The following is a 14,973-nucleotide window of genomic DNA, read 5'->3' as shown; positions in this document are numbered from 1 at the left end:
CTGCAGCTTTGTGGCAGCCAGTCTGAGCACAGGACCTCACTTCAGAAGAATGAGGGATCATTAATGAAAGTCACAGAGCTGCAGCTTTGTGACAGCCAGTCTGAGCACAGGACCTCTCTTCCGGAGGGTGAGGGATCATTAATGAAAGTCACAGAGCTGCAGCTTTGTCACAGCCAGTCTGAGCACAGGACCTCTCTTCAGGAGGGTGAGGGATCATTAATGAAAGTCACAGAGCTGCAGCTTTGTGGCAGCCAGTCTGAGCACAGGACCTCTCTTCAGGAGGGTGAGGGATCATTGATGAAAGTCACAGAGCTGCAGCTTTGTGACAGCCAGTCTGAACACAGGACCTCTCTTCAGAAAAATGAGGGATCATTAATGATAGTCACAGAGCTGCAGCTTTGTGACAGCCAGTCTGAGCACAGGACCTCTCTTCAGGAGGGTGAGGGATCATTAATGAAATTCACAGAGCTGCAGCTTTGTGGCAGCCAGTCTGAGCACAGGACCTCTCTTCAGGAGGGTGAGGGATCATTAATGAAAGTCACAGAGCTGCAGCTTTGTGGCAGCCAGTCTGAGCACAGGACCTCTCTTCAGGAGGGTGAGGGATCATTAATGAAAGTCACAGAGCTGCAGCTTTGTGGCAGCCAGTCTGAGCACAGGACCTCTCTTCGGGAGGGTGAGGGATCATTAATGAAAGTCACAGAGCTGCAGCTTTGTGACAGCCAGTCTGAGCACAGGACCTCTCTTCAGGAGGGTGAGGGATCATTAATGAAAGTCACAGAGCTGCAGCTTTGTGGCAGCCAGTCTGAGCACAGGACCTCTCTTCGGGAGGGTGAGGGATCATTAATGAAAGTCACAGAGCTGCAGCTTTGTGGCAGCCAGTCTGAACACCGGACCTCTCTTCAGGAGGGTGAGGGATCATTAATGAAAGTCACAGAGCTGCAGCTTTGTGGCAGCCAGTCTGAGCACAGGACCTCACTTCAGAAGAATGAGGGATCATTAATGAAAGTCACAGAGCTGCAGCTTTGTCACAGCCAGTCTGAGCACAGGACCTCTCTTCAGGAGGGTGAGGGATCATTAATGAAAGTCACAGAGCTGCAGCTTTGTGACAGCCAGTCTGAGCACAGGACCTCTCTTCAGAAGAATCAGGGATCATTAATGATAGTCACAGAGCTGCAGCTGTGTCACAGCCAGTCTGAGCACAGGACCTCTCTTCAGAAGAATGAGGGATCATTAGTGAAAGTCACAGAGCTGCAGCTTTGTGACAGCCAGTGTGAACACAGGACCTCTCTTCAGGAGGGTGAGGGATCATTAATGAAAGTCACAGAGCTGCAGCTTTGTGGCAGCCAGTCTGAGCACAGGACCTCTCTTCAGAAGAATGAGGGATCATTAGTGAAAGTCACGAGGGCTGCAGCTTTGTGACAGCCAGTGTGAACACAGGACCTCTCTTCAGAAGAATGAGGGATCATTAGTGAAAGTCACAGAGCTGCAGCTTTGTGGCAGCCAGTCTGAGCACAGGACCTCTCTTCAGAAGAATGAGGCATCATTGATGAAAGTCACAGAGCTGCAGCTTTGTGACAGCTAGTCTGAGCACAGGACCTCTCTTCAGGAGGGTGAGGGATCATTAGTGAAAGTCACAGAGCTGCAGCTTTGTGACAGCCAGTGTGAACACAGGACCTCTCTTCAGGAGGGTGAGGGATAATTAATGAAAGTCACAGAGCTGCAGCTTTGTGGCAGCCAGTCTGAACACAGGACCTCTCTTCAGGAGGGTGACGGATCATTAATGATAGTCACAGAGCTGCAGCTTTGTGGCAGCCTGTCTGAGCACAGGACCTCTCTTCAGGAGGGTGAGGGATCATTAATGAAAGTCACAGAGCTGCAGCTTTGTGACAGCCAGTCTGAGCACAGGACCTCTCTTCAGGAGGGTGAGGGATCATTCATGAAAGTCACAGAGCTGCAGCTTTGTGACAGCCAGTCTGAGCACAGGACTTCTCTTCAGAAGAATGAGGGATCGTTAATGAAAGTCACAGAGCTGCAGCTTTGTGACAGCCAGTCTGAGCACAGGACCTCTCTTCAGAAGAATGAGGGATCATTAATGAAAGTCACAGAGCTGCAGCTTTGTGACAGCCAGTCTGAGCACAGGACCTCTCTTCAGGAGGGTGAGGGATCATTAATGAAAGTCACAGAGCTGCAGCTTTGTGACAGCCAGTCTGAGCACAGGACCTCTCTTCAGGAGGGTGAGGGATCATTAATGAAAGTCACAGAGCTGCAGGTTTGTGACAGCCAGTCTGAGCACAGGACCTCTCTTCAGGAGGGTGAGGGATCATTAATGAAAGTCACAGAGCTGCAGCTTTGTCACAGCCAGACTGAGCACAGGACCTCTCTTCAGGAGGGTGAGGGATCATTAATGAAAGTCACAGAGCTGCAGCTTTGTGGCAGCCAGTCTGAGCACAGGACCTCTCTTCAGGAGGGTGAGGGATCATTAATGAAAGTCACAGAGCTGCAGCTTTGTGACAGCCAGTCTGAACACAGGACCTCTCTTCAGAAGAATGAGGGATCATTAATGATAGTCACAGAGCTGCAGCTTTGTCACAGCCAGTCTGAGCACAGGACCTCTCTTCAGGAGGGTGAGGGATCATTAATGAAAGTCACAGAGCTGCAGCTTTGTGGCAGCAAGTCTGAGCACAGGACCTCTCTTCAGAAGAATGAGGGATCATTAGTGAAAGTCACAGAGCTGCAGCTTTGTGACAGCCAGTGTGAACACAGGACCTCTCTTCAGGAGGGTGAGGGATCATTAATGAAAGTCACAGAGCTGCAGCTTTGTGGCAGCCAGTCTGAGCACAGGACCTCCCTTCAGAAGAATGAGGGATCATTAATGAAAGTCACAGAGCTGCAGCTTTGTGACAGCCAGTCTGAGCACAGGACCTCTCTTCAGGAGGGTGAGGGATCATTCATGAAAGTCACAGAGCTGCAGCTTTGTGACAGCCAGTCTGAGCACAGGACCTCTCTTCAGGAGGGTGAGGGATCATTAATGAAAGTCACAGAGCTGCAGCTTTGTGACAGCCAGTCTGAACACAGGACCTCTCTTCAGGAGGGTGAGGGATCATTCATGATAGTCACAGAGCTGCAGCTTTGTGACTGCCCGTCTGAACACCGGACCTCTCTTCAGGAGGGTGAGGGATCATTAATGAAAGTCACAGAGCTGCAGCTTTGTGGCAGCCAGTCTGAGCACAGGACCTCTCTTCAGGAGGGTGAGGGATCATTAATGAAAGTCACAGAGCTGCAGCTTTGTGACAGCCAGTCTGAGCACAGGACCTCTCTTCAGAAGAATGAGGGATCATTAATGAAAGTCACAGAGCTGCAGCTTTGTGGCAGCCAGTCTGAGCACAGGACCTCTCTTCAGGAGGGTGAGGGATCATTAATGAAAGTCACAGAGCTGCAGCTTTGTGACAGCCAGTCTGAACACAGGACCTCTCTTCAGAAGAATGAGGGATCATTAATGATAGTCACAGAGCTGCAGCTTTGTCACAGCCAGTCTGAGCACAGGACCTCTCTTCAGGAGGGTGAGGGATCATTAATGAAAGTCACAGAGCTGCAGCTTTGTGGCAGCCAGTCTGAGCACAGGACCTCTCTTCAGGAGGGTGAGGCATCATTGATGAAAGTCATGGAGCTGCAGCTTTGTGGCAGCCAGTCTGAACACAGGACCTCTCTTCAGAAGAATGAGGGATCATTAATGAAAGTCACAGAGCTGCAGCTTTGTGACAGCCAGTCTGAACACAGGACCTCTCTTCAGAAGAATGAGGGATCATTAATGATAGTCACAGAGCTGCAGCTTTGTCACAGCCAGTCTGAACAGAGGACCTCTCTTCAGGAGGGTGAGGGATCATTAATGAAAGTCACAGAGCTGCAGCTTTGTGGCAGCCAGTCTGAGCACAGGACCTCTCTTCAGAAGAATGAGGGATCATTAATGAAAGTCACAGAGCTGCAGCTTTGTGGCAGCCAGCCTGAGCACAGGACCTCTCTTCAGAAGAATGAGGGATCATTAATGAAAGTCACAGAGCTGCAGCTTTGTGACAGCCAGTGTGAACACAGGACCTCTCTTCAGGAGGGTGAGGGATCATTAATGAAAGTCACAGAGCTGCAGCTTTGTGGCAGCCAGTCTGAACACAGGACCTCTCTTCAGAAGAATGAGGGATCATTAATGAAAGTCACAGAGCTGCAGCTTTGTGACAGCCAGTCTGAACACAGGACCTCTCTTCAGAAGAATGAGGGATCATTAATGATAGTCACAGAGCTGCAGCTTTGTCACAGCCAGTCTGAACAGAGGACCTCTCTTCAGGAGGGTGAGGGATCATTAATGAAAGTCACAGAGCTGCAGCTTTGTGGCAGCCAGTCTGAGCACAGGACCTCTCTTCAGAAGAATGAGGGATCATTAATGAAAGTCACAGAGCTGCAGCTTTGTGGCAGCCAGCCTGAGCACAGGACCTCTCTTCAGAAGAATGAGGGATCATTAATGAAAGTCACAGAGCTGCAGCTTTGTCACAGCCAGTCTGAGCACAGGACCTCTCTTCAGGAGGGTGAGGGATCATTAATGAAATTCACAGAGCTGCAGCTTTGTGGCAGCCAGTCTGAGCACAGGACCTCTCTTCAGGAGGGTGAGGGATCATTAATGAAAGTCACAGAGCTGCAGCTTTGTGACAGCCAGTGTGAACACAGGACCTCTCTTCAGGAGGGTGAGGGCTCATTAATGAAAGTCACAGAGCTGCAGCTTTGTGGCAGCCAGTCTGAGCACAGGACCTCTCTTCGGGAGGGTGAGGGATCATTAATGAAAGTCACAGAGCTGCAGCTTTGTGACAGCCAGTCTGAGCACAGGACCTCTCTTCAGGAGGGTGAGGGATCATTAATGAAAGTCACAGAGCTGCAGCTTTGTGGCAGCCAGCCTGAGCACAGGACCTCTCTTCAGAAGAATGAGGGATCATTAATGAAAGTCACAGAGCTGCAGCTTTGTGGCAGCCAGTCTGAGCACAGGACCTCTCTTCAGGAGGGTGAGGGATCATTAATGAAAGTCACAGAGCTGCAGCTTTGTGGCAGCCAGTCTGAGCACAGGACCTCTCTTCAGGAGGGTGAGGGATAATTAATGAAAGTCACAGAGCTGCAGCATTGTGACAGCCAGTCTGAGCACAGGACCTCTCTTCAGGAGGGTGAGGGATCATTAATGAAAGTCACAGAGCTGCAGCTTTGTGACAGCCAGTCTGAGCACAGGACCTGTTGGAAAACCACTCCCACACTAGAAGGGGTGGTGGTGGTCTTCCGGACACACTGTGGTAGCTTGGCTCGAGTGGTCAGGAAACAGGCACCGTGCTAAGCATACAATATACCCATACAATAACCATGCGTGCATCCGTTCCAAAAACGACTCTACACCGTAAAAATTATGAAAATATCTTTCTTTATCTTTTTCTCTTAGTTGCTGATTGGGAAAATAAATAAGTCAATCACAATATACAAATTTAAATAGTGCTGGTCAAATAAATACTGTCTGGAGATTCAATAAATAGGGATGATCATAAATACAAGGGACATAAATATAAGTGCAGGTAATACAGGCAATTAAATATTCTGAGGCATTAAATACTGAACCAATAAATATTGTACACCATCAAGTCCTGTGGACCTATAAATATAGTGAAGCAATAAATAGGTAAAAACTCAATAAATACAGTACCCCCAATAAATAATTAAAAGTATACAGCAACACTCATGTAATCAGTTGACATTTCAATTCCTAAGGGCTGATTTGGCCCAGGCACAGCTTGTAGGGTTGTGGAAGGCTTGAGGGGGGCTACTCCCTGGCTGAGACAAGGCTGAGGCCTAAACTGAGGTAGATCAAAGGGGGGAATACCAGTGCCCTGGCTTTCTCTCTCCACACCACCTCTCTAGGTTAGTCCCAGTTCACCCCAGGCACAGTCAGGTTGGTTTCAGCACCTCCCTAGCCCCTTAGAGCAGTCTCTCAGGTCTCCACAGGGCCTTAGGCGCCCTCTACTCCACTTACTGCCCTTTTTCTGATGTTCCGACGCCGCTGGAGTCGTGTCGACGCCGTGAGGCGGTTCCGGTTCGGTCTCGGCGGCCTCGGCACAATGTCAGTTCTTTGACGACGCCGGTAGGCGGTTCCGGTCCGATGTCGGCGGCCTCGGTTCAATCTCGACCTCCGATTCGACGGCGTCGGGCAGTCTCTACTCGGTGTCGACTTCGGGCGGCTCCGGTCCGATGGCGCTCTCGGCTCCGATGACGTCGTCCGGCCTGGCCTCGATGTCGACTTCCGGCGACTCCGGGGTGCGATCCTCACCCCCGACCTCCGGTGCTCCTCCTCTCAGGTTCCAGGCGACTCCGGAGTGCGATCCTCACTCCCGACCTCCGGTTCACCTCTACCTCGGTCTCCGACGACTCCGGAGGGCGGACTTCACTCCTCCGATGACGCCGCTCGCTCGACCTCGGTTCACTTCCTCCTCGACCTCTGGTATTCCTCACGACCTCCGTCGGCGCCCTCTCACGACCTCAGGCGGCTCCGGGTACGACGTCTGCTTCTTCAGTCAGCGCCGCTTCTCCACCTCGGGCCCCAGGTCTTAGGCTACTCGACGCCGGATTCCAGGGAAATCAGTTTCCAGGTCAGGATCTTGCTGCTTTCTGCTTCTAAGGCCTGTTCCTGCTGTCCAGGTCCTTAGGATGAGTTTTTCTGTCTTCTTCCCACACAGGGCTACAGGCTGGGATCCATCAGTAGGGACTAGTATCAAGGGTGGGTTTATGGACCCCACTCCAGGCACAAGTTTCCACCCCTGCTGCTTCACTCCTTCCTCCTTCACTGTTGTGCTCCTCTCTCTTCACCAGTCAGGTGCCAACTGCCAGCTCCAACTGCCAACACTCTATCTTAGCTTCCCAACATTCTAAACCGCCTCCAACTGTCACAGAGTTCTGGAATGTTCTGGAAGGTGCTGGTAGGTTCCAGTGGATGCTGGTGATGTCACAGGTGGCCACCATTTTGTGCTCCAGGCCCTCAGACAGAAGTTTCAGGGGTAGCTAAAATGGCTCCCTGAATCTGTAGCAACACGAAAAAGTCTGGTGGTTCCCAAAAAGGAAAAATTCAAACAGGGTTTGAGGCAAAAGTGGGACAAAATAAATAATGATGAGGAGGGACCACCCAAAGGGCTGACAGGTCTAACACGCGTCCCCCCCAGCTGAAAGTGGGGAGAGCTACCCAACCCCTTGGGAGTTCTCATCACTAAGGCGGAAATACCTTGAGAGACCGTCTGCATTGGCGTGGTCCACTCCAGGCCGATGTTCCACCTGAAAGTCCATCCCCTGTAGGGAAATAGACCACCTCAACAACTTGGGATTCTCCCCCTTCATTTGCATCAGCCAACGAAGGGGTCTGTGGTCGGTCTGAACTAGGAAGTGCGAGCCAAACAGGTATGGCCGCAACTTCTTCAGAGCCCATACCACTGCAAAGGCTTCACGCTCTATTGCACTCCACTTCTGTTCCCTGGGAAGTAGTCTCCGGGATAGGAAGACCACGGGTTGATCCAGACCCTCTTCGTTGAGTTGCGATAACACTGCCCCAATGCCATGTTCTGATGCATCTGTCTGGACAATGAACTCCTTGGAAAAGTCTGGGGCCCTTAAGACCGGGGCCTCGCACATGGCTTTCTTCAATCTCACAAAGGCCTGCTGACAGGCCTCCGTCCAGACTACCCGTCGAGGTTGTTTCTTGGACGTGAGCTCCGTGAGGGGGGCTACGATGGTACCGTACCCCTTCACGAAGCGGCGGTAATATCCCGTGAGGCCCAAAAATGCTCGGACCTCAGTCTGTGTCTTGGGGGGTTCCCAGGCCATGATGGCCTCGATCTTCGCCTGGAGGGGTTGCACCGCTCCCCTACCCACCAAGTGTCCAAGGTACACTACCGACCCCTGCCCGATCTGGCACTTGCTGGCCTTGATCGTCAATCCAGCTTGTCTCAGGGCCTGGAGAACAGCTTGCAGGTGACGCAAGTGATCCTCCCAGCTGTTACTGAAGACAGCTATGTCATCCAGATAGGCAGCAGAGAAACTCTCCATTCCGGTGAGGATCTGGTTTACCAGGCGCTGAAACGTGGCAGGTGCGTTCTTGAGCCCAAAGGGCATCACACAGAACTGGTAGTGGCCATTGGGCGTGGAGAAGGCTGACCTTTCCCTTGCTCCATCAGTCAACGAGATCTGCCAGTACCCTGAAGTAAGGTCAAAGGTACTTAGATATTGGGCAGCTCCCAGCCGGTCAATCAATTCATCCGCCCTAGGGATCGGATGAGCATCAGTTTTTGTCACTGAATTCAGTCCCCGGTAGTCCACACAGAACCTCAGTTCTGGTTGGGCACCCGGTGGTGCAGCTTTCGGTACTAACACCACCGGACTAGACCAGGGGCTGCTAGAAGGTTCAACCACTCCTAGCTCCAGCATCTTAGTGACTTCACTATGAATGCTGGCCTTCACCTTGTCTGACATCCGGTAGATCTTGGACTTCACAGGTGGGCTGTCTCCTGTGTCCACGTCATGGACGCACAGGTGAGTCCTACCCGGGACAAGGGAGAACAACGAAGAGTACTGCCCCAGGACCTGGCGACAGTCCTCCTGCTGTTCAGGAGTTAGAGATGGGGAGAGAATCACTCCCTCCACCGACCCATCCTTTTCTTGAGACGCAAACAGATCAGGGAGAGGCTCGCTTTCCACGTCCTCTCCTCCGTCAGTCACCATCATCAAGATGACTTCGGGCCTCTCGTGGTGGGGTTTGAGGCGGTTGGCATGCAGCACCCGCAGGGGCTGACGAGGGGTCTTCAGGTCCACCAAGTAGGTAGCCTTACCCTTCTTCTCCAACACCTCAAAGGGTCCTGACCAGCGATCCTGGAGGGCGCTAAGCTCTCCGGGTTCGATCACCTACACCTTCTGGCCAGGCTCCAACTCCACCGGGTGAGCATTGTGGTCATACCACGCCTTCATTACTGCTTGGCTGGCTTCCAAGTTGTCAGAAGCTTGCTTCCACAACTTAGCCATTTGGCTCCGGAAGGCCAGCATGTAGCTCACCACATCCTGGGGGAGCTTTCTGGGAGTTCTTTCCCATCCGTCTCTCACCAGGTTAAGAGGTCCACGTACAGGGTGCCCATACAGAAGCTCGAAGGGGCTGAAGCCCACTCCCTTCTGTGGCACTTCCCTGTAAGAAAAAAGTAAACAGGGTAGGAGGACGTCCCATTTCCTCCGCAGGCTTTCAGGCAGACTTCTGATCATGCCTTTCAAGGTTTTGTTAAACCTCTCCACCAGACCATTGGTCTGGGGGTGGTAAGGAGTTGTGAACCGGTAGGTCACTCCACACTCCTTCCACATCGCCCGCATATACGCTGACATGAAGTTGGTCCCCCTGTCGGACACAACTTCCTTGGGAAAACCCACTCGGGTAAAGATTCCCATCAGGGCCCTAGCCACAACAGGTGCTGTTATGGTCCTCAGAGGTATTGCCTCTGGGTACCGTGTGGCATGATCCACCAGGACCAGGATAAACCTGTGACCAGCTGATGTTGGCGGATCTAACGGTCCCACAATGTCGATGCCCACCCTTTCAAAGGGGGTGCTAACGACAGGAAGTGGTTCCAGGGGAGCTTTCAGCTTCACCCCTGTTTTCCCACTGGCTTGGCAAGACACACATGTCCGGCAGTAGGTATCGGACGACACTTTCATCTGAGGCCAATAAAAGTGTGGGACAAGACGGGCGAAGGTCTTGTCTTGCCCCAGGTGTCCTGCCAATGGTATCTCGTGAGCCAACTCCAGAAGGAAGGCTCGATAACGTTGAGGAACTACCAAGGCTCGTGACGATCCATGTAGGGGTGCCTTGGGTTCACTGTAGAGGAGGCCATCCTCCCAGTAAACACTGTAGTTCCCTTCAACGTTCCCTGCTGCCTGGGCTTCGGCCTGTCGCCTCAGCCCCTCAAGGGTAGGGCACTCCCTTTGGCCCTGGCAGAATTCCTCCCTGGACGGGCCTCCCTCCACGTGCCACTCGGCCGGGATGGGTAGGTCCTCCAGGTTGGTAACGTCCCCCACCGTAGACTCCTGGTCCACCACCTCCGGTGGCCTATCCGTCCTACGGGGTGGGGACGCCGAGGCAGGCTCCTCCTGTCCTCGGTTCTTCCCTTGACTGGCAGCTGGCTGGGCCTTTGTTCCAGGCTCCAGCCGGAATGAACTCCCTCTTCGGGTAGTCGCGGACCTTGTGCTAACACAGGCCCAGTCAGGTGTACCCAGCATCTCGGTGTGAGTCCGGTATTCCACCTCCTTCCAAGCGTTGTGCTCCATATCATTCCCCAGCAGACAATCGACTGGCACGGCAGGGCTTACGGCAACTCGAAGTGAACCTGCAACCCCCCCCCATTCAAAGGGAACCTCGGCCACTGGATAGTGGCCTGTTCTGCCGTCAGCCATCGCGGCTGGGTGGAGTACATCGGGAATTACCTGCTCTGGAGACACCAGTTGGCTACGCACCATAGTCATACTGGCTCCTGTGTCTCTCAGAGCCTCCCCTCTTTGGCCGTTGATGGTGACCCACTGCCCATACTTTGCGGTATTTGCGGGCACCTGGATCTTAGGAACCATCTCCCGTTCTCCCAGGGACACTAAAGTGACACCCGCCCACTCCCTTCCCTTGGTTAAGGGCATCTCCTCCCCGAGCACTACACTAGCTACTCCGGGGGTCTTTCCTCCAGTGGGAGGGGGTGATCGTTTCTGACACTTCGGATCTCCTTTATAGTGTCCAACGCCACCGCACTCGTAGCAATGGACAACCCTTGGCTGCTGACTCTGGCCAGGATTAGGGTTTCTGGGCGGGTTAGCCTTAGAGGTGAATCCTGTTCCCTTCCCTTGGAAGTTATTTTGGGGGCCTTTGGAGAACTCCTTTTTCTTTTCCCCTCCCTCTTTCTTCTGGGGGGCGCCCTGTCCGGCCTTTTGAGTATCCCCTCCAGTCCCCCTTGTGGACACCCGGGTACTAGCCCAAATGTCCGCCTCCTCAGCAAGCTTCCGGGGACTGGTCAGCTTGCTATCCACCAGGTGTTGCCGCAGTTCAGGGAAACATTTCTCGAGCAGGTGTTCCTTCAGTACTAGGTCAAACAACTCCTCGTAGTTCCTCACTTCACTGCCCTGAATCCAACCTTCCATTGCCTTCTTCGCATAGTCCAGGAAGTCCACCCAATTCTGCGTGCCCAGTTTGTGACTACCCCTGAACTTCTGTCGGTACTTTTCAGGTGTTAGTCCAAACTTTCTGATGAGCGCCAGTTTCATGGTGGGGTAGTGGGTCTGCTCATCCTCTTCGAGGGCCAATAAAGCATCCCTACCAGCTGGAGGCATGTACTTGTACAATCCCCCTCCCCAGTACTTCTCCGGAACCCCATGGGCCCTCAGTGAGACCTCATAGGCCGCTAGCCACTTGGCGATATCGTCGCCCACTCCATAGCTAGCCACTATGTCCTTTGGCAGGTATGGTTTGGATTCCCTGGTGATCTCTTGGGTTTGGCTGCCACCATTAGGAACAGGTTGTGCCCCGATTCTCAAGATCTGAAGATCTATTTCTTTCAGTCGCAATTCGTGGGCCATCCTCTGCTCCTCCTTTTCCTTTTCCAGCCTTGCTAAGTCCCATGTGAGCTGTCTTTTCTCCCTCCGGTCCGTTAGCTCCACTTCAGACAAGCCACCGCTAGAGGCACTGCTGCCCTTCCTAGAAATGGTTCTGGGCCCTGCTGACAGGTTCCCCACCTCAGGTTGGTACATCTCAGCCCCCTCAGGGTCAGGCTCTCCATCCCTGTCTTCCTCCTCAGCCTTGCTTTCTCGGCGTGCCTCCCCCCAAGCCCTTAAGCTGGTTTGGAGTGCACCCTTCTTTGCTCCTGGGGGACAGTACACCCCCTCCCGCTGGCAAAACTCCCTGAGTTGGGCCACAGTGTAGGTTTCTAGATTTTCTAGTACAAACTCCATCTTGCCCACTCAGGTTAGAGGACAGGTTTTGTGCAGTAACAATGCAGGGGGGTACCTTTAATAATACCTCCTCCCACCACCAGAGTAAATTTGGAAAAAACAAAAACCCACAATTAGGAAGGCCGCTTTTGAGAAAACTCCCGGTGTAGGCCTATGGACTACCCACAGTTATTGTTGAGTATACGTAGGCACAGCTCAATCCCACCACTGAACACCAATTTATGTTGGAAAACCACTCCCACACTAGAAGGGGTGGTGGTGGTCTTCCGGACACACTGTGGTAGCTTGGCTCGAGTGGTCAGGAAACAGGCACCGTGCTAAGCATACAATATACCCATACAATAACCATGCGTGCATCCGTTCCAAAAACGACTCTACACCGTAAAAATTATGAAAATATCTTTCTTTATCTTTTTCTCTTAGTTGCTGATTGGGAAAATAAATAAGTCAATCACAATATACAAATTTAAATAGTGCTGGTCAAATAAATACTGTCTGGAGATTCAATAAATAGGGATGATCATAAATACAAGGGACATAAATATAAGTGCAGGTAATACAGGCAATTAAATATTCTGAGGCATTAAATACTGAACCAATAAATATTGTACACCATCAAGTCCTGTGGACCTATAAATATAGTGAAGCAATAAATAGGTAAAAACTCAATAAATACAGTACCCCCAATAAATAATTAAAAGTATACAGCAACACTCATGTAATCAGTTGACATTTCAATTCCTAAGGGCTGATTTGGCCCAGGCACAGCTTGTAGGGTTGTGGAAGGCTTGAGGGGGGCTACTCCCTGGCTGAGACAAGGCTGAGGCCTAAACTGAGGTAGATCAAAGGGGGGAATACCAGTGCCCTGGCTTTCTCTCTCCACACCACCTCTCTAGGTTAGTCCCAGTTCACCCCAGGCACAGTCAGGTTGGTTTCAGCACCTCCCTAGCCCCTTAGAGCAGTCTCTCAGGTCTCCACAGGGCCTTAGGCGCCCTCTACTCCACTTACTGCCCTTTTTCTGATGTTCCGACGCCGCTGGAGTCGTGTCGACGCCGTGAGGCGGTTCCGGTTCGGTCTCGGCGGCCTCGGCACAATGTCAGTTCTTTGACGACGCCGGTAGGCGGTTCCGGTCCGATGTCGGCGGCCTCGGTTCAATCTCGACCTCCGATTCGACGGCGTCGGGCAGTCTCTACTCGGTGTCGACTTCGGGCGGCTCCGGTCCGATGGCGCTCTCGGCTCCGATGACGTCGTCCGGCCTGGCCTCGATGTCGACTTCCGGCGACTCCGGGGTGCGATCCTCACCCCCGACCTCCGGTGCTCCTCCTCTCAGGTTCCAGGCGACTCCGGAGTGCGATCCTCACTCCCGACCTCCGGTTCACCTCTACCTCGGTCTCCGACGACTCCGGAGGGCGGACTTCACTCCTCCGATGACGCCGCTCGCTCGACCTCGGTTCACTTCCTCCTCGACCTCTGGTATTCCTCACGACCTCCGTCGGCGCCCTCTCACGACCTCAGGCGGCTCCGGGTACGACGTCTGCTTCTTCAGTCAGCGCCGCTTCTCCACCTCGGGCCCCAGGTCTTAGGCTACTCGACGCCGGATTCCAGGGAAATCAGTTTCCAGGTCAGGATCTTGCTGCTTTCTGCTTCTAAGGCCTGTTCCTGCTGTCCAGGTCCTTAGGATGAGTTTTTCTGTCTTCTTCCCACACAGGGCTACAGGCTGGGATCCATCAGTAGGGACTAGTATCAAGGGTGGGTTTATGGACCCCACTCCAGGCACAAGTTTCCACCCCTGCTGCTTCACTCCTTCCTCCTTCACTGTTGTGCTCCTCTCTCTTCACCAGTCAGGTGCCAACTGCCAGCTCCAACTGCCAACACTCTATCTTAGCTTCCCAACATTCTAAACCGCCTCCAACTGTCACAGAGTTCTGGAATGTTCTGGAAGGTGCTGGTAGGTTCCAGTGGATGCTGGTGATGTCACAGGTGGCCACCATTTTGTGCTCCAGGCCCTCAGACAGAAGTTTCAGGGGTAGCTAAAATGGCTCCCTGAATCTGTAGCAACACGAAAAGGTCTGGTGGTTCCCAAAAAGGAAAAATTCAAACAGGGTTTGAGGCAAAAGTGGGACAAAATAAATAATGATGAGGAGGGACCACCCAAAGGGCTGACAGGTCTAACAGGACCTCTCTTCAGAAGAATCAGGGATCATTAATGATAGTCACAGAGCTGCAGCTGTGTCACAGCCAGTCTGAGCACAGGACCTCTCTTCAGAAGAATGAGGGATCATTAGTGAAAGTCACAGAGCTGCAGCTTTGTGACAGCCAGTGTGAACACAGGACCTCTCTTCAGGAGGGTGAGGGATCATTAATGAAAGTCACAGAGCTGCAGCTTTGTGGCGGCCAGTCTGAGCACAGGACCTCTCTTCAGAAGAATGAGGGATCATTAGTGAAAGTCACGAGGGCTGCAGCTTTGTGACAGCCAGTGTGAACACAGGACCTCTCTTCAGAAGAATGAGGGATCATTAGTGAAAGTCACAGAGCTGCAGCTTTGTGGCAGCCAGTCTGAGCACAGGACCTCGCTTCAGAAGAATGAGGCATCATTGATGAAAGTCACAGAGCTGCAGCTTTGTGGCAGCTAGTCTGAGCACAGGACCTCTCTTCAGGAGGGTGAGGGATCATTAGTGAAAGTCACAGAGCTGCAGCTTTGTGACAGCCAGTCTGAACACAGGACCTCTCTTCAGGAGGGTGAGGGATCATTAATGATAGTCACAGAGCTGCAGCTTTGTGGCAGCCTGTCTGAGCACAGGACCTCTCTTCAGGAGGGTGAGGGATCATTAATGAAAGTCACAGAGCTGCAGCTTTGTGACAGCCAGTCTGAGCACAGGACCTCTCTTCAGGAGGGTGAGGGATCATTAATGAAAGTCACAGAGCTGCAGCTTTGTCACAGCCAGTCTG

This window comes from Triturus cristatus, chromosome 1_1 (assembly GCF_964204655.1).
Source record: "Triturus cristatus chromosome 1_1, aTriCri1.1, whole genome shotgun sequence".
Taxonomy (NCBI): domain Eukaryota; kingdom Metazoa; phylum Chordata; class Amphibia; order Caudata; family Salamandridae; genus Triturus; species Triturus cristatus.
This window is presented reverse-complemented; position numbering follows the sequence as displayed.